The sequence below is a fragment of the Manis javanica genome, chromosome 6 (genome assembly GCF_040802235.1).
Source record: "Manis javanica isolate MJ-LG chromosome 6, MJ_LKY, whole genome shotgun sequence".
Classification (NCBI taxonomy): Eukaryota; Metazoa; Chordata; class Mammalia; order Pholidota; family Manidae; genus Manis; species Manis javanica.
Window position 1 is genome coordinate 37,090,429 of NC_133161.1, and position 24,192 is coordinate 37,114,620.

Below are 24,192 nucleotides of genomic sequence, written 5' to 3' on the forward strand. Positions count from 1 at the left end.
GGAAAGATCTAGATGGTTCCCAGGTTGGCCTTCCTGCATACGGTATCTGCTCCTGAATGGGGCCCAAACACTTAAGTTTCTGAACCATCTATCTGTTTCCATCCTCTCTTAGAAATGAGGTAATGGAGACCCTCAAAGGTGAAATTGCTTATGCAAAGTGGTTCATTCTAGAGGGGTATTGACAATTTGGAGGGACTTCAGTCATTCTTTCTTATGCAAATTCCCCCACCATCATCTCAGTCTATAGACTTGCCGCAGTTAGGTCTCTTTCCCTTGGCCTTGACTGAATCCAAATTGCTTCTCTCTTTTCAAGATGGGAAGAATTCCCAAGCGTGGTATGATAGCACTCAGCCTCTATCGTGTGTATTAGCTGTGTGAGAGAGAGGTCAGAGAAGCAGGAAATGACTTGCCAATTCACACTTCCTCAAATGTGTATTCAAATCCCTTCATTTTGCCTCTAAAGCCCTGTCTTAACCACTGTTAAATTAATGAAACAGGGAGGCTATTAGACTGCTGTGGCTGTAATGTCATGGAGGCCCACAAGGCAACTAAAACCTAAGCCTATAATTACAGTGACACGAGGTTACAAAACTGAAACCAGAGGACAGCCGATCACAAAATAGCCAACTAGGCTTTAATCTCTACTTAGTCAGTAACTCCCTTTCTTTACTTTCATGCTTTCTTTATTAAAGTCTCCTCCCTAGTTCTTGTCAGTGCAGCCTTCTAACTATCCCTAGTTTGGCACTGCCTGATTGGAATAAATTTTTTTCAAAAAAATAAAAAATTTTTAATATTCCTGAGTTTATCTTTTACTATCACTGAGCTGTACTTCCTCTCAAATGTTTATGAACATAGCGCCACTCATCTTAGTATCTTACGGGTGTCCCCTCCACCTGGAAGAGGACACTGGGTTTTATTGTTTGTTTCTCTTCCTCTGGTGGTAACACTTAACTCAGACGACTTGCAGAAGACGGAATGCTGCAAAATGAATGCTGCAGAAGAGCCAGAATATGAAAACGTGTTTCCTATGCTGGGTTTTTCTGTGTGATTCAGATAAATCATATTGCTGAGTCTTAGTTTCCCATAAAATGTGTTTAGATAAAATTTTCACTGTTGTTTCCAAAATGATTGTCAGTGTTCTAGGAAATCCCATGGAGATTTCTTACAGAGTCACCATTATAAAGAAGTCTGTTTATGAGAGCAAAATTATTTTCATTATTATACAGAACTGATATGTTAAAATGTATGCAAATGTATACCCATTTATTTAATGGCTATGATCTTAGAGAATGATTTCCTTAGAATCTGATATTTTGAGTTCTCAAACTGGCTAAGATTCTCTCATTATTATGATAGGAATAGCTATAGTTATAAAGAAAAAAAGGAAGATTTTCTATTATTTTGTGTCTTTATCATATTCAAGACCTTATATTTGAATACAGAAAACATTAGTGCAGATCTTAAACAAGTCATATACTATTTCCATCACTCATGAAACTAAGTTCAGAGGACACCCTTAGATTTAAATGTAGCCCTTGTAATGAATTTATCTTAGAGAAGCCAGGAATAACTGAAATAGCACAATTCTTTTTTCTCCCATATCTGAAAATATGTTTTGGGCAGATTTTGAGGGAGCCTTGGACTTTTTATCTTCATTCTTCTGCTGTTTTCAAAGTTTGAGGCTTTTACTATGTGGAAAGACCCATAGGGACAAAGTAAAATAGGATCAGGATGGTTTTCTTTAAAAAGTAATTCCAAATGTGGCACCCCAAAACATGAGATGTGTGGAAGCTGGTTATAGCATAGCTCCGATCAAGAAGGATAATTTGCAGTTCAGAAATTCCTCCCTTATAGTTGTCTTTTGAAGGGTTGGGAATGATATCTGCGTCTCAGGAGTGGTTCATATTGGTGTAGTGATTTCTATGTACTCACAAATTACCAGCTTGTCATGATACTGCCATTTCTCATTATGAAAAGAATTCTGATTTGTATTTATTTTTAATTATAGTTTTTGCTCAACTGAGCACTTCATTAATAGCATTATATGTGAAGTTGATTTTTGTACATGATTAGCAAAACAAATGCTATTTCTAATCCAGAACTTGTCTCTTTATGCTATGTTTCTTCTATGAGATCCACTCCATGTATTGGGGAACTCTCATAATAATAGCATAACAGTAGTTCATTCAGTATTGTCTGAGAGCCAATGGGTTTTGACTGCCTGATTTGTTTTTTTGTCTTCTTTTTATCATTCCTTTATTATTTAACATTTGTTTAGTCCCAAGTGTACGCATCTGTGGGGGAAAGCATTTATTTATGCATTATCCATACTATTCACTTATCTTAGATTGAAGTATAATCATCTTATTTTCCAAATTAGAAAACAGTAATGGAAAAGTTGCTTCAGGTTATAACTGAATTGTAGATCTCCATTTGGATAATTAACAGTACTTCAGCAGCAGGATATTGTGAAAGCATGCAGACCCCAAAATTAGAAGGCCTTGTAACCTTCAGTGACTTTAGTTCTAAAATGAGAGGTCTCTTTAAGCTCTATACCTACAACATTTTTATAGTAACCTTAAATAAATAAGCTCAAAATGAAATTGCACAGATTTCATGATATTTTCATGTTTTTATCATGTCTATTCACATGTTTTACATGTGTATCAAACTATGGCATATAGAAGGGAGCTAGTTGTACTAAGATCAGAAGTAGTCTATAAAAGGATTCTTAAGACCTGTACAAATTCAGAGAATTTGGAGATTTATTTTGTACTTGTATGTTAGGAACAATTTATGTTCGTTTATAAGAAAGATAATTATTCTTTTGGCAGAATGTTTGTGTATGCACATGTGTGCATGTATATACTAAAATCTTTTAGTTCTCTTCAGAAAATCTTCAATGTGATTGACTAAACTTATGTAGTAAAGTTTCCATTTTGTTCCAATTTTTATTCTTATCAGTAAATGTTTTGGGTAATTGATTTAGCTGGGCATCAGTATCTATTTTAAAAATTTCACATTGGTGAAGAGAAGAAGTCTTCCTAAATATGTTTTTCTTCTTCCCTTGATACATTTGATTTTCAAAAGTTTATTCTTATTATCCAGTTGTAGTGTATTTGGGAAGCTGGTTCAGTGTAAATGATGGCATCCTTTTATCTTCAAAGGCATTTCCAGCTACATTTGGAGATAGTTTTTCTAGCAAACTCTCTGGATTGAATGATAGGAGAAGTACTTACATGATGCCTTATAGTACAATGGTTTGGAAATGCATGTCTCATGTAGACCCACTTTCAATTACCCTACATTTCAGATGAAAGCATTTGGAGTAATTATCCAGATAATTCTAGCAATTTTTAAGTCATTTTCTTCTTCATTGGAAGACAAATACCCTAACCTAAGTCTTTGAAGTCTCCATTCTTTGACTCACCAGAAGACTGTGCATTTCCATAGTATATAGTTAAAAAAAAAAAGAAACAGGCACATATGCTGCCTTGTGCTTTTTGATCTCACAAGCACTGCTTTCCCTAGGATCTTATCTGTGGGCAGATATGATAGGCATATATGTAATGCCCTTTCTTCCATCCCCCCAAGAAAAATAAAAGAAAAAGGTTTGTTCTTTATTCGTGGCCAATAGTAAATGCTTTCATAGCAATCTCAGGATGGATTTTTTTTAAGCAGAGATATGCCATAAAAGCATGGCAGCAAAAAAGACCTTCATCATGTTTGTACTCCATGATTAGCTCAATTTGGCAGAACTGAAAGTCATTGGTTTACAAAGAAGCTAAGGAAGCATCTGGACAAGAGACCAATGATGTACTAGTGATAGAGAATGAAAAATATTTTTGTTGCTCTATTATTGTAGAAAATTCAAAATTATATTTCAGAGAAGAATGTTCCTCTGGAAAGAACTCAGAGTAGAGAGTTCCTGTGTTGTTCAGTTTCTATTCTACATATAATAAAATATTGGTTTTCATGGCTATTAATAAAGCAGCATGAATATCGGTTTTTATATTGCATTATATTTTTATTAAGAGTTATGAAAATAATACATGTTTTGAAAGGAATTGAAATGAAATGAGCTCCTGAGGTCAAAGAATTTCTTCAAATGCAATGAACAAGAGATAAATCATACCACCACATTTTAGCTGGTCGCCGGGTCAGTGCCTGTCTACTATGAGTTCAGTAATGGATAGCCCTTTTGTGTTACTGTAAATGAGAGAGCTAACAGTACAGATATGGTCTGTACTATTCATTGTAATGAGTGTGGAATTATTTGTCAATTTTCATTTGCAGAGTGTGCCAGATTTACCTCTTACTCTACGTTTTCTCCCATATACTCATAACAAACTGCTTAAAACCACAGTGCTCTAGTGTGTCCAGGAACTAGAAGAAAGATTTTTAAAACAGAACAAAAACTCTGTTGAAAGCTTAAAAAAAAACTCTGAAATATAGTTTTGAGTCTAAAATGTAATAATCTAAACAAGGTGTTGAGGCAGTTTTCATGTCTGTCTGCATGTTTGTGCATCTTTCAGTGAAAAGATACCCATCACTGGACAGGTCATGGCTTTTTCCCTATAGTTGACAAATGACTAAGGCGAGATGACCTAGTGGGAGTTTTAGTTTGAAGGGCAGACAGATTTAGTTCTTGATGTACCCTAGTTCATTGAGGCTTTATTATTTATTTCATGTGTGGAAATGAAAAGCATTATATGCCAGATAAAGTTTTGAGTTTCCTTCTTGTCACCTAACTTACAGCCACTTTACAGGAGCCTCACAAGAGCTCTTTACCTGGGTGTTAATTATGGTCCTACATAATTGGAGGACCTTATGTAGACAACCTTGCGAGATTTAGTTGCCTAAACCCAAACCCCCCATGAATTCATTTCAGATATTATCGACAGAGGGAACACAATTTGATTCACATTATGCCTACTCATTATGGGCTTTATGATAAATTCTACATTGATTAGTTTCCAGTGATATTTGACCACTATACCATTTGAGGATTATCTACATCTGGGTAATGAACATTTGGGGAATATGAGATCCCCCAAAACAAGGACATGAAAAAAGAAATATGTATTGCCTTTAAGTGGTGAAGAAAAAGGACCAGTTAAAGGAGGAAGTAAAAAAGACTAAATGGCCATTTCTTTGAAATGGAAAGTAGTACAGTTTGTGATGCTACCAAATTTTAATTTTGTGTTAATGGGCAATATAGGCCCTTGCTAATATTATATTTTTATAAACAGCTATCTCATAAAGAGATTTGGCAATAGGCCAACTTAAGCATCTTTTCTTGTGGTTCATATGGCTGGAGGACAATCAAGGGAAAGGGAGCTCTAAATCTTACTGGGGGAAAAGGATTCTTTCAATACAAGATCTTAACTTTGCACCCACTTTATACTTAAAAGCCTGGTATTTCACCCAATATATGAATTGGGTGAAACCTATGTGAGAAATCACCTGTTTGGAAGAATTCCTTAGTGATAAATTCTCTACAGCTAATGTAGGAATATACTTCAAACTTTGCTTTTAGGCTAACAAAAGCAAATGGTTTTACATTGTGTTATAACAGCTAACAAGGTATGATTCAATACATTTTTATTTTTGATTACTGGATTTGAGTTATGAGAAGAAATATTCCCTTCACACATAATTCAAAATCTAGAACCCTGTAAATTTAATCTGGGACATTCACCTAAATTTACTAGTCCATGTGCCAAAACAGAGTTATTTCATGAAGTAAAGTTACTTTACTATTAATTTCTCTTTATGGAATATTTCATACTACTCAGTTGAGAACTAGTCCACCTTAATTTCATATCATAGAGAAACTTTCTTTGAAACTTAAAAGTTGTTGCATTTTATATTTATATTTTTTGTATTATATTTTACATATATTCTTACACTACAGCTATTTTTAAAGTTTAGATCACACTACTATGGTGTTGGAGTTCAAGGTCTTAATTGCAAACAGTAAATTTTTTTCCTGATGTCTGTTATTTGTAAATCATGATTCCGGTTAGTAAGATATAACCCATCTTTTTTATTATTCCTGGTGTTGGGCAGGTTTTCTTGGAAAGTAGAGATTCATTTCAATGACTGAAGCTATCCTTAATATATGAGAAGAATAATTAAACTGTGTCAGAATAATTTAAAAATATAGAGTTGAGAAATTCTAGTACTGAGATTTTTTTTTTAATGATTAATTCCTGTCATTTGTTTGGAACAGTATAGATCGGAAAAAGTATATAATTTTCTCTAACATAGACTTAATTCTAATATCCGTGACAGACAGACAGGGTCTTTGATGTTCTGCTTAGACATGTATGTTTTACATATCATATATTCTGATCCTAAAAATTAAGGTCCTTGTCATTTCCATTAGTTTCCTATTTTCTATCACATAGCAATAGCTACAAACAACAAAAACACCAAATGCCATAGTAGTCATAATGTGATATATTACCAAAATCCAGGGCAATTTTTATATGTGTCCTTATTTGATTCCTACATTAAGCTGGTCAGCATGTGCTGTTATACCCACTTTACAGGTGATACAGCAAGCTCAGAGGGATTCAGTGAGTTGGTTAGAGTGAATGGGCTGGTACATGATGGCTCCTAATCCGGACCCCAGATCTCTGACCCGTTATCAGTCACCTCTCTGGCTGGCTCTGCTGCCTAGTGCAGTAGATATATACGTACTTGATTATCCCCTTTATTGGTTGTTGATAAAGTACCTTCAGGTCTTATACCAATTTGTTATTCATGTTAAAAGCATACCTAATGCCACCTATTCTTCTTTGCAAAATGAAATTAAATGATACTTCTTTTTATACCTTAAGAAAGAAAAGTTAACAGCTCATCACTAGTTGGCAACAAACACATTAAATGCTGTTGAAATTATTTGGCTTTTAATTTTATACTTGGTGATACCGTATTTACAGACCACCTTATCAGAAGCACCACTTTGAGTCACTGCCTCTGTTTCATTTTTCTTATATAGCATTCAAGGCTACCAGAAATTATTTATTTACTTTTTGTTTATTGCCTGTCTCCCACCACCTCCACTAGACTAATATTAAAGCAGTTTCCTAATTTGTTCACAGCTATATCTGCAAGGCCCAGCTCTAATCATGCCTGGTTGGTTAAATAAATATCTACTGAATGAATGAATATTAGTTGTTTTAAATTGTAAATTCCCAAAATGTCATTATAAAAACTTGCTATACAAGACACTCATTTATGACCTTGGTTTTGCTGTTGAATGCTGAGTTCCTGATGATAGTTTATGTAAGTGGAATATTGAATAATATGAAATTGGCAAACTGAGAAATAAATGTGTCTGCATGTGTCTGTGTGCATTTAATTTGGGAGACTACAAAGCTCTAAGAAAAGAGACTTGTAAATACTAGCATGGTTAAAAAGTATAGTTAAATATGGATTGCTTAATTCAAATCACAAAAGTACCTCTAATCCAGTCTCTATCCTTGTAATTATAATATCTTGAATAAATCTGTTGTGAGGGAACTAGTGAAGAGAGTGTTTCATTAAATATCTTTTTTTCACTTGAGATAGGTTTTTTTCAGTTGGTTTTTATAGATTATGTCTATGAAGTCATATCATTAGCGAGAGTGTAAGGTATTCAGTTTATTTTCTTAAATTTCATGGCATTTTTACTTTTAGAGTATAGAAAACAATGTAAGATTGTTTATAATGTGTTCTTAATTTCTGAAATTTCCACAGACTTTATAAACAAAAAGTAATAATAAACTTGAAGATTACTGAATGTTAAGTGTTGTAATAATTGGTGTAGTGTGGCTAGTGGCCAGAACTTGCTTGTTGCCTGCTGATTGTGACCAAATGGAAAGTGGTCATTAGGTCAACGATCTGTGAAGTTTGTACCTTTAGTAGAGGCTAGATTGTAGTAAAGAATCTGTGCGGGAAAATAATGCTTATAGAAGACAGTTATTTCCCTAAATAATTTAGGAGACAATAGCACACTTGTAAATACATTCATATACATTCTGTTAAAGAAAAAAATTGATGCAAACCAGAACAATATCTGCTGTTCATCAAGACTGGACAAATAGTGTTGGCACTAAGGTCCTGCAGCAGCACCCAGAGTCCACGCAGCGTATGTGAAATGAGTAAAAATTTACTTAGAAATCTACACTCTGTCTACTAGATTCTATAATGTTGTCAGCAGAACTGAAAGTAGACAGTATGACTTAGAGCTTTGAAATGGATGGCCAAGTATTGCAAATAAATATTTGAGAGTTCATCATGATCCAACAAAATTATTGCTTTCTACATCTGAAATAACAAGTCTATGGCCTGAACATTTAATCAGAGCGAGAAACACATTTATTGAATCTCATATTTGAGATTATTACTTCAGTAGTGCCCCAATTAAAGCATGTGGATTTTAAAAATTATTTCCAAAGTAAAATACAAAATACACACAATCGTTTTATTCATTGCTTCATGTTCAGTTGCCTTTTCTTGAATGTGCTTATTTTGAGTATTTAATGAATAGGTGTGGATTTAATGTAAGTATAGAGAGAACAAACCAAGAATTTCTTGTGTGACAATGGACTGGAAGGTTCAAACTGCCCCTATTCCCCTGTGACTGATCAGTTGAATGTAAACTATTTATAACAAGGTTGGAGGGAAGTTTCTCTCTGCTGTGGGGCTGGTATTGTGATGGTAGGTGATTTTACATGCCTACCTAATTTGAATTATTAGACTTAAAATAAAAATTCTCTTTATTCTGAGTCTAAGAAGAAAGGCAGAGATGTAGGGAGGGAAGGAGAGAGGGAGAGAAGAGGGAGGAAGAAGGAAGGAAGGGAGGGAATCTGAATCTCTATCACCCTTCTTTTTAACTTTCTAGGGAGAAAAACTAAATATTGTCTATTCATGAGCATCTGCAAATCACATTGCAGCTTAACTGTCTCTTCTCCTATTTAATAGAAACCTTGATTGTTTTCTAGAATTTACATCCAGAGTAATTGTTTTTGCATTTCAATATAGTAAGAAGTAGATCGAATAAATGAATAACACATTAGAAATGCTATTAAGCAAATGATTCTACATGGTACTGTTGAATGAATGTTTTCCTTTTCTTTTCTGAACAAAACACAGATTTCTCCAATTATTTAAAATTGATTGTTTTCTATTGTTGCCCAAGGAAAAGTGAAAAAAAAATATATTTGTGTGTTCATTCCATTTCTTTGGTATGATGAAATGGAGCAGGGGAAGACTAACACAGCATATGGTCAGACACTTTCCCTCCAAGATCTGTTAGGGATGCTTTTATCCTCATCCTGGACACAGTATTTTCACACACTGAGACTTTAGTTCCTTATCTCATTATTACTTATATTATAAATCCCTAGTAGCTTTTAGCAGCTGTACAGCAACAATCTGTGCATTGTTTGAATTCCTGCCTCAAAATAGTGAGCCCTTTACTCAAGCCTTGGGTGGTGAGAAGCTCCAGGGAGGGTTTTCATATGGCAGTACTGGTGGTGGTGGAGGACAAAACTATTTCTGGTTTGTTTTCAAGTGGATCATTTTTCTTAGCTTGCTCAAAATCAATGAGCTTCCGGAAAGAAGACACTTCCGTTGATTCAAGGACTGATCATTAGCTCTTTCAAAAAGAGTTCCCATATCAGACCAGTATCTGGAGAGTTTAAAAAGTCATCAAACTTGCTATTGAATAAAGAGAAAGATGACTTGAGCTGTTATTGTTCCATTTTCAGAGGCTTAAATGTTCTATATATTTGCCTCCACTGTTTTACTTCCCAGTGGAGATGTAAGCAGGTAACGGATGAGTATTCTTCCCCTTTTATTCAGTGCAGAGGTGTTAATTTGCTGGCTGCAGCATGCACAGACAGTTGTTGTTGCCATGATGTGTTCTACACTCCTGCACAGCTTTCTTGTGAACAGACTATGTTATATGTTACTGTGAGATTAAGAATATGCTTCTAAGGAAATTAATGGTACAAATCCCCTATTTGTACTTGAAAATAAATATCTCTTATTTTCGCCCCAGAACAGTAAGTTTCCCTTGCTGCTGCTTTAAGAATTGAGCTCTTAGTGTATTCCCAGGCATTCCATGCATGGATTTGATACATACATCAATGGAGTTAAATTGGCTAAGAAAGCTGTCGATGATAAAAGTGGGGATGCTATAAAAGACAATGGCCCTATCACATTCATATGACTCAGGCAATCTGGATCCACCTCCTTTATATTTCTATGGATTTTTTTCTTTCCATTTGCATAAATTCATAGTACACATATTACAAAATGCAAACGACAGAAAGCAAGCACATTTTTAAAGCTATAAAAAAATAGATCTATTGTCAGGAGATTTGTTCTTCTGAGGCAGGAGGAAAAATAAAAATACATGCTATTGTTGTGTCTTAGAAGGTATTTTAAGGGTTTTTTGCTTTTAGTATTTTTTTTTCCTACAAGCTAAATAGGACATACAGTTGCCCCAGGAACCCATTTTTGTGATTTGCAGAATGAGGGAGCAAGCCAGATGTAAACTGTCAGTAGGTATGTGTTGCCATAGAGGCTGGAAAACATAGTCTCATTTGGGCAACTTATATGCTTCTGTGGTGTTTGGTTCTTATCTGCTCATTTCCACATACTGCCAAGGGTTAGTATTTCATTCTTTGGCTGAGTAATATCCGAGTGTCATAGAGGATGTTACCTTGAGTAACGAGATGTCAGATTCATAGAAGGTCGTTACTGCCAAACAAAGCTTATTTGACATCTGTTTGTCATTTTTCAACATATTGACACATGGATTCTTTGTTTCTTCTCATGGGGAAGAATCAAATTATCTTTTAAAGAGCATTTTATAAGGTTTTGTGATTATTTTATTTGGAAATACATATTTTTTATTGACTGAAATGAGGTCATTTTCATCTCCATGATTCCTTTGATGTGGAAATAGGGATCTTTCTGCATTGGAAGCTCTTGAAAGTCTGTCATGCTTTTGTTCCTTGTGTTTTTGGCACATGAACCCACATTTTGGAACCAACTTACTTCTCACAGCTGTTGTACCTACAACTCTACTTCCTTTCTTTTTATTTTTCCTCCTTTCTTGTGTGTAAGACTAGCCCCTTCCTCTGCTTTCTTTTCCTTTCTTCCCCAATGTTCCAGAAGTCATGACCCTCTTGTTCTGATGAACTTTTGCCCCTGCTTCCGATTTAATGAGAGTCTGGGTTTTTGTGTGCATATTTTTAATGTATATGTACTGCAGCTTATAGCTTAGTAGAATGCACTAATGTCTCTTCCCCTGCTGCCCTTTGGAAATCCTCCACATTTTGCATCCCTACTAACAACCCTGCTTTTCGTTACATTTAAAAATCTTTCTTTAGCATTTGCTCCAAAAGATGAAAACCCTAAAAGACTAGGTAAGGGTATTAATGATAAGACTTTTCTACTATTTAGCACTATTTTAAACTTACTGGCAACCATACTGAGTAGTTTCATGTATAATACGCCCTTCTCTTTTTTTAAACTGTTAACAGCAATCGAAGTGATGAGGTTAGTTACTAAACTGGCAGCATAAGGATACTCAAAATACATAAACTTGGAGCACTAGCAACAGCTGTGAGAGAATTTCTAGAAAAAAAAGATGATGGTTGGTAAAATCTAGAGCAGATGACAAAAGAAATTGTTTCCCTCTTTAGAAAACTACTGAATTGTGGCTTACAGAACCATACATTTATGGGAGAGCAGGATACAGACGGAGTAGGACAAAGAACTGTATGACTTCTGTCTCTTCCCTACTTGGTCATCTGTTCCAACTCTGTGAAACTATCTCCAGCTGTGAAAACTGGAGACGTGTAAGTACCTGCATGAAGGCAGGAAAGAAAGAAGGAATCCTTCAGCAGCAGGAGTCATTCCTCTAGCAAAAGTCACTTGCATTTAGGCCCCAAACCAAAGATAGGAGTAGTGTTATGCTTGGAAAGTGGAAGTGAAAATGTAGCCTTTCCCCCAAACCTATATTGCAGAAATTTCACTTTTCATTGTTCCCAGTTTGCCCCATGCTTAACCCCAAGATTCTTAAGTAGCCAATGCAAATGCTTTACCCTATTCTCTTACTCTGGCATTCTCAGAATGTCATTCAGTAGGTAAGCCTATTGATGAAGGCCTAAGACATAGACTCTAGTTCTTCCTCTTCCCCTGTCATGGATTCCTTATATCTTAAAAGGTGGGTGATAATAGCACCTACCTACCTTAGAGGGAGGTCATGAAAATTAAATCAAATAATACATTAAAAGTTCTTAGTACAAAAAAGTACACACAAAAAATATTACTGCACTGGAAACATAAAAAGTAATCACTAAATGTTAATCACTATCAAGTTAATAATAGTATAATATAATAATGGTTATAGCTTATTGGAATTTGTTATAACTTAAAACTTAGTTTAGAGATGGAGATGTGAGAACAGGCAGAGCAAAATACAGCTGCTTCAATGGTATTTGACTCTGATTTCCATAAAAGGTTGTAGAATTTTATTTTCCTGACAGTTTTTTCCATTTGTTTCTGTGAAAATGAATCTTAAAATGTGTCACAATATCTGTCATCTGTTATATATCATGTCCTAGGAGAAGAAAAATTATTAGTAACAAGGTACAGGTGTGGCTAGAGTTAATTAAAATACTTACAAACTGATAAGAACTATTAACAATTGGCAAACATTTAAAAAAAGTGAAGAATTTGTGTGTGTGAATGCATACTTGTATTAAGTTAACATTGGAATAGATAGAGATATGGAAATATAGTTGTTAACTATAAACCCAGAAAAATGCTACTACAGCTTTTCTGAGATGATGTAACAGGGCAGTTGTCATTTCTTGAAGTGTAGTCACATTTTGGGGAGAACAAAGTCTTACAGAGATTGTTAAAATTTAAATTAAACATCATTCATGAGTACTTACAAGAAGTATTTTTCAATGAGAGAAAAATGAAAACTGTGAAGTCACTATTTTAAATGGACACTGTGGTGGTCAGGAAGACAGGGTTATTGTCAGCAATTTAAAATTTTCATTTTAGCAACTCAGGGCCTTGAGTGCTAATTATTCTATATCATGCATTCTTTGGGGAGGAATCTTACAACAGGGTTTTTATAAAAATTAAAAAAGTAACTTTGCAATAAAATTTGTAATTTCAGAATTTCAATTATTTTGATGTGTTATGAAGTTTCTTAGGGCTCCAGAAAAGAGGATTGGGGCAGAATGGTCTCAGAGCCTTTTCAGTTTGGATGGAATATTCAAGAGGAGTAATTTCTAATGGAGTAACAAAAACCTGGATCATTTTATTTCTATTTTGGGTAAATATGAAACTTGCTGTTTATATGGTTGCCATTTTTTCTTTGTAGTCTTCTGTTTAATAATTTCTCCCTTTTTCTGTTTTATTTGCCTGATTTAAAACTGAAACAAAGCAACTCTTTAGCTAAAATCACTTTAGGGCACAGATTCAAAACCCCAGTTCCAAATAATTAACATGCTTGATGCAGAACAACAGCCACACATTACTGTCAATGAAACGCCAGTCTAAAGAGGCATCTTGAAAGTGACTTGATGATAGTGAATTGGGCTTCTGCCAGACTCCAGCAGCTAAGAGGTTGTATAAATATGGGTGCTGCACCAACAGGATACTGCTGAATTTCTCTATGGGGTTGAGTTTGGGAACTTTTAGTCCTAATGGTGCTTAAGAAAAGGATTGATTTGACAGGAGCATATGGCCTGATGTTTTTGAAGCTTTACCATCACAGTCAATGTGCTGTGAAATAACCACTGGATAAGGATTGAATTACCTAGTTTCTGGTTCCAATTATGTATTTAAGTAGTGAGGTCACTTTAAGCAAGTGACTTATATCTGTAAAATCTGTTTCATGATTACATTATGCCAGTTCTGACTCCTTGTATCATTTGAAAGCATCTGAAAGAAAATCAACAGGCAATGTAGATTTCATTCATTAGTTATGTCAGTGGCAGTTTCTGGGTGACCCCCCACTGAGTCCAACATGGAATATGATATAGTATTGAAAATAGGAGTTCATGAACATATGGGAATACAGAGTTTTATTCATTTTTGGTAGATATGCTCCCTAAGGATACATAACCCACCACTCTACAGACATCATCTGAGAGCCAAGGAGTGACTCTGGATGATGAGCCTCTGTGGGCTGGGGGCAGGAGCGATAGGGACTGTCATTACCACAGACTTACAAGCATATTAACTGAGCACATGCACTTGAACCATCTCAGATTCCTCGTAATCAAGTCCCTAACTCATTTAGCCACTCTATTCCCAGTCTTCTCTTGGGAAAAGTACAACATAGTATACCTGCCCTGTGCATAGCCTATATAAAATCAAATAATTAATTGCTTATTGTTAATAAAAAATTTTTACTAAACCTAAAACAAAAACAGCAGACAATGGACATAGAAAAAGGACTTGAATATTTAACCACCGGCTCTGAAATATTGTGCAAAAAAATCGCTATGGATTCCTAGGTGTCACTCTCAGACATTCTGAGTTTCTGTGTTAAAATTAAGCACCTAAGAGTACCTAAGTGAATTTGGTGTAGACCATTACAGATACAGCTTAATAAACTGTGTTTTCATGTTAAAAATGAGGCAAAATATCAAACAAATATATATATGTATGAATATTTTTATATTTATATTAAACATGTAGAAATGCATGTGTTTAGCTTTTAGAATATGGTACCTTCAAAAATCTTGATGGAATGATGCCCATTAAGATGGGAAATTTACTTAGATGATAGATAGATAGATAGATAGATCTGGTTCTATTTGCTGTGTCATACATACATCATTTTTTATCAATGTCTTAAGACTCTATTCATTGACTATGGATATATGTATCCATGGTCATTGGTTAAATGACCATGACATGGCACGTATAAATGAGTGACTAAGTGGTATATTATGTTAGAATATCTTTCCTTTCAGGGATTCATAGAAGTCTGTGAAATAACATACAGAATAGCAAACTGATTTATAATTAAAAATGATTACATCAAACAGGTTGCCCCCTGTTTAAGTGACGTTAAAAACTCAGTACACCATTACCTTTAGTGTGACATGGGAAGGAGTGAACACAGAATGTGGCAGTCAATGAGGAGTTACTGTTCTAGAAAGGAAAAATTCTTTATGGGGTAGACTTAAATTAATAATATTCATCATCTTTCCTAGGTTTAGAAAAAGAGAAGATTCAGATACTGCATTTCCCAAGTCTAGTGAACAACATGCAGGGGTGAAAGAAGGGGTTGAAATACTGTTCTACATGTTTAATTTTTGAGATATTTATGCTAAAGAAACTTTCCTTTATCAATACTGATTTCCACTCCCTGAGAAATGATAAAGATCTTAGATGTTCCTAAGTCCTTCTGGAATTCAATCATGGTCACTTTTTATATATATTATACTTGTGGTGTTACACAGATTAATGAGAATGCTTAACCAGAAAATCCACAAGCAATACTTTTAGGTTAGTTGAATTATAAAGTGTTAAGTATACTATTCATGAAATACTAATCAATATTTCATGATAAAACTGTGAAGTTTGATTATTATATAAGCTTTCTGACCTTTGCTGAGGAACTTAAAAATGTAGAAAGAGCCTTTTGTTGGATGTTTCTGCATAAAAAGTAAAATGCTTCCCAAAGGAAAATATATTATGCTTATTCTAAGAAATATGTGATATTTGAGCCATAATAGCATAGTTTGAATAGAATAGGCTTTTAATCCAGACAGACATTCAGGGTTCAAGTCAGGATCCTACCATGGTGTGAAGTTGGACCTCTGTTCCCTCATGGAGCTATGAAGTTAGACGAGATGAGATATATGGTGAATTTAGCAATAGTCCAGGCTACAGTACATGTTGAATAACTGCTGGCCAGCATCTCCGGTTCCTCCCCTTTCTCCTCATTGTTTTATGCATATGTAAGAAGTAGCAGGAAAAATAAACAATCCAAACATTTAATCTAAAATTGTACATGTTTTTCTTTACTTCTTTATATGTGTTAAGTTATTCATGACAGAGATATTTTAATCTTTTATCACCTCAGACTTTAATTTCATTTCTCAGTTGCCTAATTGCTTATAATTTTTAAAAAAATATTTATTCTGAAAAGAAAGTGTAAATGGACATGAGCTATTTAAATCCCATTCCTAATCATTAAAGAATCCTCAATAACATTTTGGCCTTAATTTCACATTCAGCTTTTTCTATGTAGGACAAATTGAAGGGGTCCCTAGACAGCTCTTTGAGGAGGTCAACTCAGTGAGAAATGCTGAAGTTTTGCAAACAGCTGGTATAGAACACTTCTGCTGAAGTTTTAGGTTCCGCTCAGCATGTTCATTTTGAAAAAACAGAAAACAGCTTTCATCAATTAACTTTGCAGAACTAGAAGCTTATTAACATACTGAGAAGGATTGATGAATTCCATTGAAATTGATGATCATACTAGCAGTGAAATAGTATTCAGACTGTTGTCACCTTTGTTATTTAAAAGAGCACGAGTAAAGAAAAGATCCACAAATTGGAACTGGATCCATTGAAGGATTGTTAAACATAATGAAATTGAGACTTACGCACTAGGCTTTGCATTTATTGTTTGTGCCAGTTATTGCACTGCAAGACCTCAGGTGAAGAAGCATGTTGAATTCTACTTTGATGTAAATGGTGAAAGAAGAAGAAGAGGTCTGGCTGTGAACCAAACTGCCAAAATCATTTTAGTTACTCAAGTAGATAGTGATACTCAAATATGTGTAAGTGAATCATCACTCTTCTCTCAGAAACAAACAAAAAAAGAAAATATGAATGAATTCACAAAGAGATAATATCCTAATATGAATAGAATGCATGCTATGAATGATAGCATTCATTCATAGCACTGATTGATTTGAACAGAGAATCTGACTGCTGGAAGGCAGTAGAGACCAGCTGTATTTAGGCAGTACCAAGAGGCAGTGTTGCCTCCTGCACAAAGGCAGGTTTTTTAGAGCCAAACTGACCTGAGTTCTTTTGCTTCCTCTGCCTTTAATTAGTTAAAACAAGTTACTTTTCTTCTCTAAACCTTATTTTCCTCACTTCTAAAATGGGCTTAATAATAGTACTTGCTTCATATGGTTACTATGAAGTGAAATGCGAAAATGCATGTGAAGTGCTTAGCATGGTGTTCGGCATAGAAAATGATTGTATGCAATAAATGGGATCTGCTAACGTTATGATCATTCCATTAGCCAGCAAAGGATTGTCTAAGAGATAATTTAATTTAAACTCATAAGGTCTCTGCTTACCGTATTTTATATCATAAAAACATTTGCTTCTTCATTTCTTTCACTGTTTTGTCCCACTGTGTCATGTTACAACAGAATTTATAGTGTAAATGAAAAATGAGACTTTGATATGTATGTGAAATTTGCTTACCTCATTAAAAATAAAGTAACTGATTAAGGAAATAATAGTTTGGCAAATGCCACACTGATTTTAAAAAGTTAGCTGAACATCACCTTATGACACAACTTTGAGCAGCTGTAGTGTTTGTGTAAACAAATGTATGGTGATAAACTACAGTGAGAGGAACAAATACAAATTATGTGTTTGCTCAGTGAATCAGGTCAGCCATTCACACAAGAAATGGACTTGTTGGATGAATGCTGTCCAAGCTCATATCTTACAATGGCATACATTTTTCATTCAGCAACTACTAGGAATAGAATTTCCAAGTTTTATATGTGCTTAGAATATATTCTTTTCCATTTATGGTGGTAGCATTTTTTTTCTCTTTTCATTCTATTGCACTTGCTGTTTAATGATACAACATCATGATCTAGACTCAGTCCCATTTTCACCTACTCCCTTGTTTTCTCAATACTTTAGGCACATGCAGTATAAGGCCATTAACCCCTTGGCCTTTGTAGAAATCAAAATATGTGTAGATGTACACTGAAATTACTCCCTGCAACTACTGAAATTTCAGTAAAGGCCATTGTGGTCTCATATACTCTTGTAGAATATATTTAGTATTTGGTGTTTCTGAGTGAGTGATTTCTGATGAAAATGGAATTAAATGTTGAGCCCTGAGACACAGTTAGCAACCAATGATAAGACCAGTATGTTGGGTATATGGATATAGCAATATGGAAAATATTCTAATGATACAAAGGCCAATATGAATGGTATCTCTGAAAACACATGTCTGTTTCTAACATCTTTTTGATTTTTTTTCCTTAATAGTAAACTGTAAATAAGCTGACTTTTGAAACTGTCATTTCAAACTGTTTCTTATGAAACTGTAAGCATTATGAAACTGTAAGATATTGTGGATCAAACCTTATCCCAGTGGAATAAATCTACTAAAATATTTGCCTTTGTTTCTTTATAGTCATTTAAAAATTTGTAATAAGCACAAATCAGTCCTACTACAATGAAAATGAAGCCTCTTTAGGTATTTTCTGTAGTCAAAACATCCAATAGTATTCATGTAATTGTTACGTGTTTTGAGTCCTAAGCTTCCTGAAGGCCATTGCTTAGCCTATGCCCTATTAGCAGGCTCAGTCCTGGGAAATACACTCTCCCATTCCTGGAGTCTCTGCTTTGTACAAGTCTGGAAATACTGCCTCCTCTCTCATTCCTCAGGGAATTAAATCCCAGAGTTTTCAGGCCTATGGAAATAGAAAATGTTGCTTATTGATGCTAAGCCTTTACTTGATCAGTGGGTCTTTAGGGAGTCCATGGGCCTTTCAATGCAGATAGACATGGAAAATATGGTGATGTTCATTTATACTCCTTCTTAAACAGAGTAGCTGATTATCTGTGGAGTATTTCACTTTCTTGACATGACAACCATTAGAACATATATTTTAGGTATTTTATTGCAAGGACAATACTATTTTTGAAAGACAAAAATCTTCCCTAGAGAGGGCTCTTATAATGTGAATAAATTTACTGGCATTTTGAGGTCTTGGTGTATCATTTTCTTCCCAAACTTAATCAGGGAGGAGATGCCGGAGAAGTTAGCTTTATATTGACACATTTTTATATTGGAAGCATTGGTGTTGTTTCATGTGACTTTGAGGACTTTGTTCATGATTTTCCAGCAACCTGGAACATGCCTGAATAATTTACTCATCCCACTTTACCCAACTTTTGAGACCTTTGCCAAGTGTCTATTTATCAAAGTGCCAGTCAGACAAACATATGGATGAGTAGGTAGAACAATGTGCAATCTTTCTCTCCAAGAATAGATGTTGGTTGTGTTTTTCTTATTTAAGTCAAGCATATCATTAGCTGTGATTTAATTTAAGAAATACAGCTTTTTATTTGCAAAAATCTATCTACATGTAGTGTGGTATGGTACAAAGGACATAAAACTTGGAAGGATATGTCTAGAGTTGAAGTTTAGGAATAAGGATCAGATATTTACTAATGGACTCACAATGTGCCAGGTACATGATCAGTGCTGTCCCATCTTTGGAGTCAGAAGAAACTGGCTCCTCCAATTGGAAGCCCGCTGACTGTTGCAAATCTCTAACCTCATGGAACCTCCTTCTCCAATGTTAAGAGGAGGATCAAAATACCTACTTTACCAGCTGTGAGGAGCAAATATCATTGTTGAAGAAGTGCTCTGTAAATAGCATAGCTCTAAAGAAATATTCACAATTATCATATTTTTGTATCCTTCTTTAGTGAAGTTTTGAGCTGGTTAATTACTATTATCTTAAGCAATATTTGGGGGGCACATTCAGAAACAAAAGGGAAATTTGCCAAAAAGAAAAAGAATAGGGCTGTGAAATTAAGGAGTTATGTTATTGCCTACAAGAGCTTTCACTTTACCTTTGGAAATGGAAAGTTAAGGCAGGATAGGCGAGGTGAAGAGAGGGACGTAGGGATTGCCACCCTGAGACTATCCTCACTGCCTTCCAGTCAGGTGCACCAGGAAAGCATGGATCCTGAGAATGGACACTCTTTATAAAGAGGGCACATGAAAGGACCTTAGAATATCACAGTGAAACCCAGTAAAAAAGGATGTGAAGAATCTTTTTAGAATTCCTGGAGAAACTTAGAGTGATCAATATAGCTGAATCTCTGTAAGTGGAGGCTAGCAGTATTTTTATTAAGATTAAGATGTTTTACAACCAGGGCAAAGCTCTAATTTTTATCACTCATTACAGAATATAGTAGACTGTATCCAAATGTATTATGTATCATCAAATATATAAATTTGGGTGACAGATGCACACACACACACTTAACAAATTGTTTCTGCTTCTATTGTTGAATGTCTGCTTTTACTTTTAAAGTACTTAATTATCTGGATAAACATTTCCTTAAGGTATATATATATAATATATATATATTATATATATATATATGTGTGTGTGTGTGTGTGTGTGTGTGTGTATATACACACATATATAAGCTTTTTCTTTTTAAAAAAATATTGCCTTTGAAAAACTGAGCAGATGGACTTCTAATGAAGTGCCAGAGGGGGCACTCTGAGGTGTTCTACCTCAGGTCCCCAATGAAGAGTTGTGTGATTTGAGGTAAACATGTTAAAGCCTTTGAGCCTCAGTTTCTTGTCCTGTAAAATAAGTACATTACTATCTACTAAAGGTCCTTTTCAATCCTAAAGTTCTATTATTATATGGAAATATGTTCCCTTCTTTATTTCCCTGTGCTGAAGCTGTGTAATATGCTTTCTCATTCATGGCACCTTTAAAAAGTAGTGTCCCTCATCATGGCCTAAAGATAAATTAACATTAATAGAAAGCAGTTATATACAAACTTGACAATTATGCAAATAGAGCAGGTGACCTTGTGGGCATTCTATTTTTTCATAAAGATTTGAGATGAACATTTTGCCTGCTTTGCTAACCCTGTATGCAATGACCTCTAGAATAGCATCTACTGAGCTCTTCTTCTACCCCTCCCATCAGTTAAAAAAATTCGTTTCTTATTTCTCTGTTATTTATTCTATCCTCTGGCATCACCTGCTTTCTTTGTATTAGAATTTGATTTCCTTTTACACTGTGGTTGAAGCAATAATTGTTACCACGTTCAGCTTCTGAGGTGTCTAATCAGACATCACACCATTGGAATAGATCCAGGGAGGGATTCACTGGGCTCTGCTGAACCTGTGTTCACTCGCTACACACTGAAGCTTTTCTCAAGTACTCATTGCATAGCCAGAATCAGAGAGCTTTATCTTTGACAGCAGTGATGCGATGTACTGATGGCTTTCCCCCTGTTTACATGCTTTATTTAGTTTTGGACCAGGGAGTGATACTTAAGTGATTAAGCCCTTAGAAGCAGGTGTCTGTGGAACATTTTAGTGGGCTGCAGAGATGTCCGGTGTTTCTCTGGATTGGCTGGGACTACATTATAAATTATTCTTTGGGGGCATCCTTACTGAGGCTGGAAATAGGGTCTGTTTTGTATGCTATTGGCTTCCTCTTCCTGATCTCCTTCAGTTTCCAACAGATACCTCGACTATGACCACCTTCAGGGGCTGCTAATTAAGTAATAAGACTTAACTTACATAAGTATTATTTTTGGACTCAGGTCATAAACCTTTCTGATCAACCGAATTATTTGCTATAAATATCTTAATGCTACATTACCTGGGGATTTCATACCAGAAGACAAGTCTGAGTAGGGGAGGGGGAGTAAAAAAAAAACTAAACCTATTTTGTAGCAAAAAAAAAAAAAAAAAGAAAGAAAAACCAGCAAGTAAGTAAAAAAGAACAAAGAAATAATAAAATACAGTTAGTGAATCATAAGTTAATCACCTTTTTCAAAGGTCTGCAAATTGCTGGCCTAGAAAGCTTTTAATATTGTTGATTAAACCATTAAAAGCAACAACAAAATCCAAAGAAAAAATTTCACCCACTCATCAGCATTCTAACTCAGTGTGTTTCCTGTGACAAGTGACACCCTGAAAAGATGGTCCTTTGAGGCTTGTCTCGCCAGAAAGCTATTTCTGGGGTAGCTGCACGACTGGGTGAGACTATGCTTAAGTCTTTCAGGCATGCTCACATCTGGCATTGATAAATGCTGATCAGATCACCAAACTCACTGGCATACTCTGAGCGACAACACCGGGGGGCCTCGGAGGGATTGTATTTCTCAGACTCAAGTGGGCACATTATTGATCTCTGTAATCCACAAAATATGTATGTGAGCTTTACCAAGGTTAAAAAGTGAATCCACTGTTCTTAGGTGTCATTGATTGTAATTTTAAAATAGGCTGGGTAGGATTTAAGAAGGTGTATTTTGTATGGAAAGTTTCCCCAGAAACAGTCTAAGAAAAACTGAAATCAATACTGCAATGCTACATTATACTGGAGTTTGAAGTTGGGAGGTTGGATATCTACTTCAAGCTTTTCCTCTTGGTTAGGAACCTAGGAATGATCTCAAAATATCAGATATGTTTTGTAGAAAAAGCAGCACGTCTAACGAATAGCAGAAAAGCAAATAAAACACCTTTCCTCTTTACAATAAATCATTTTGTTTTTTCTATAAATTGCATGTGGCGTTTGAAGCAGAGCAAGCAAGCCTGCCAATATTGCAAGCTAATGCTTCAGCACCTTTCATTTTTCACTCTGAGCAGGAAACCTCTTCTTAAACTTGTTCATTTCACACAGGGAAAATCGAAGCCAGTGACATATTGTCAGAACTGCTTTATTGTCATCATTTACAAAGGTCACAGGAATTAACTGACACATATTGTAAAGTGACTCATTTTTTTGACACATTTATGGGAATGTGGCAGGATCTAAGTGGCTGGTTGTTGTCTTTTGGCTTTGACTCATATTATAAACTAGAAAACCAATAATAACTCTGAAATCACAGTTGTAGGAAAAAATAACATGCTGTTTGAAAGAAGCAGACTCCATTAACTATTTGGTTAGTTGAACTAAAGGGAGGGAGGGAGAGGTCTAAAGATGAACTGTAAATACTAGGGTCTTTGAAATGTCTTTACAGGACTCATTACAGGGAGTAGTGAGTGTTTCCGTGAACATCCTCAATTGGGTTGTCTGTTTCAAGTATATTCTTAGTCGTTGTCTCCTTATACAAGACTGGAAGTGTAAATTAATCCACATTGTATTACGTGAATCATTGCTACATGTATGCTCATAGTTACTGAGAGTAATTCTGTCTCAAAGACATTGCTTCTGAAACTAAAGAGAAGAAATATAGGATATGAATAATATTCATAGGACTAGGTAGATATTTTGAATCCTTACTTTTTCCCTTTTTTACTTTTCACATTATCTCCTTTTCACTAAATTAGGTAGGTTCTACTTATATTCATATCCTGCTTTCGCTAAAATTAGAGGCACAGAAACAAGGGCATATTGTTAAAAATAAATAAATTGGAGGCAAATTAAGCCATCTAGTCCAATAACAGCAAAGGGAATAAAGTAGTTGGTTTGAACAAAAATCTTCTTAAATAGGAAATGCACTTTGAAGCCATCCTGCTGTGATCCTGTTAATTACCAAAGATTAGAACTCTTCTGGTTCATGGGATCCTTTTACCTAGTGTGTGTCAGTTCCAGCTGCATTCAGCAATCAGACATTTGCACTGTCCCTTCAGATCGGCAAGAAGATGTTATTAAAGGGAAGTCATTTACCCCACCCCATAAGATGTAGCCTGGCAGAAATTCAATAACTGTTTGTGATATGCTCATTCCGCCACTCTGCTTAATGGTTTTAGCTCTTGACATACAGCAGCATTTGCCTTAATCTCCATCCACTGGATGAAAGGGAGAAAAATGTCCCATTGGTCGTGGTGGTGATGGGGGGAGGTTGTTTCAAAACACAGAATGATGTGTGATCTGCTTTTCATTACAAATAATATAAAGAGAAAGGAAAATTCCTCCTCCACCCCCACCATCCCCTTCTCTTCTCTTCTCTCTCCCTCCTCTCTCTCCTCTCCCCAGCACGGCTTTTTCTCTCCCACTCACATCCTCTGATGGGCGTTCAAGCTAGTAAAATGTATGTTGGAGAATCCCACAAACACAGCTAGGCATACACCGAGCCAGAGGGCTTTTGCATTTGAATTTCTTCTCAAGAGTGAAATGGAAAGAAAAATGCTCTTAGAATTCAGACAAGAAGAAAACA

At 35.2% G+C, this 24,192-nt stretch overlaps 2 protein-coding genes across 8 annotated transcripts in view; one reads left to right on the plus strand and one right to left on the minus strand.

Annotated features, from left to right (window-relative positions):
• The window catches only part of IMMP2L (inner mitochondrial membrane peptidase subunit 2), a 917,077-nt gene that overhangs the window by 456,700 nt on the left and 436,185 nt on the right, over window positions 1-24,192 (plus strand). The gene's annotated exons all lie outside the window — the stretch shown is intronic.
• LRRN3 (leucine rich repeat neuronal 3) overlaps window positions 1-24,192 on the minus strand; it is a 34,982-nt gene that overhangs the window by 10,104 nt on the left and 686 nt on the right. The window lies entirely within an intron of this gene.